The sequence below is a fragment of the Myotis davidii genome, unplaced genomic scaffold (genome assembly GCF_000327345.1).
Source record: "Myotis davidii unplaced genomic scaffold, ASM32734v1 scaffold684, whole genome shotgun sequence".
NCBI classification, from domain to species: Eukaryota; Metazoa; Chordata; class Mammalia; order Chiroptera; family Vespertilionidae; genus Myotis; species Myotis davidii.
In genome coordinates this window covers 1772928-1773450 of record NW_006295564.1, presented here as the reverse complement: position 1 = coordinate 1773450, position 523 = coordinate 1772928, and the positions used below count along the sequence as shown (strand labels likewise).

The 523-nt window shown below is 63.9% G+C and overlaps 1 protein-coding gene across 12 annotated transcripts in view; it reads right to left on the bottom strand.

Annotated features, from left to right (window-relative positions):
* The window catches only part of MAPT (microtubule associated protein tau), a 79998-nt gene that overhangs the window by 78087 nt on the left and 1388 nt on the right, over positions 1 to 523 (bottom strand). The window contains exon 1 of one of the 12 annotated variants that reach the window (XM_015568142.1): positions 162 to 183. The exons of the other annotated variants lie outside the window; for them this stretch is intronic. The gene's annotated coding sequence lies outside the window, so the exon portion shown is untranslated. Of the gene's footprint in view, positions 1 to 161; positions 184 to 523 lie in introns of those variants that run through there. 12 annotated transcript variants of the gene reach the window in all.

Below are 523 nucleotides of genomic sequence, written 5' to 3'. Positions count from 1 at the left end.
GCGCGCGGCCGGGCTCCGGGAGGGGCCGCTCAGTGTCACGCCCGTTCCACGCGTGACCGCGGGGCCGCGATTCGAGTTCATCGATCCCAGCAAGCCCCGAGACCTAACAAAGGGCTCGGAAATAAGGGGCGAAACACGGGGCGGGGGTGTGGAGAGGGTACCTTGGCTCAGCATCCTTATAGAATAAAAGGCAAAAACGCAGGCTGGCAACACTGCTCACGTTCGCCCCACAAACAAAGCCGCGAGCCCCCAGGAAGATCGCGGGTGGCCGTCCCAGTGCTCAACCCCGTAGCAGCAAGACGCCAAGATCTCAGCGCCGATGGCCGCCTCCCTCCTTGGTAACAGCCCCGTCTTGTCCTCCGAAGCCCAGCCACCCGGCTTGGCACGGTACCGTAAAGACGTGACACGCGGTAAAAAGATGGCACCTCGCGTTCGGAGGCGAAAAAGAGAGGGGGTGGTAGTGGGAGGAGGCATCGTCTACCCTCCCCCTTCTCGCCCACCCGGGTCCACACCCACTGCCGCA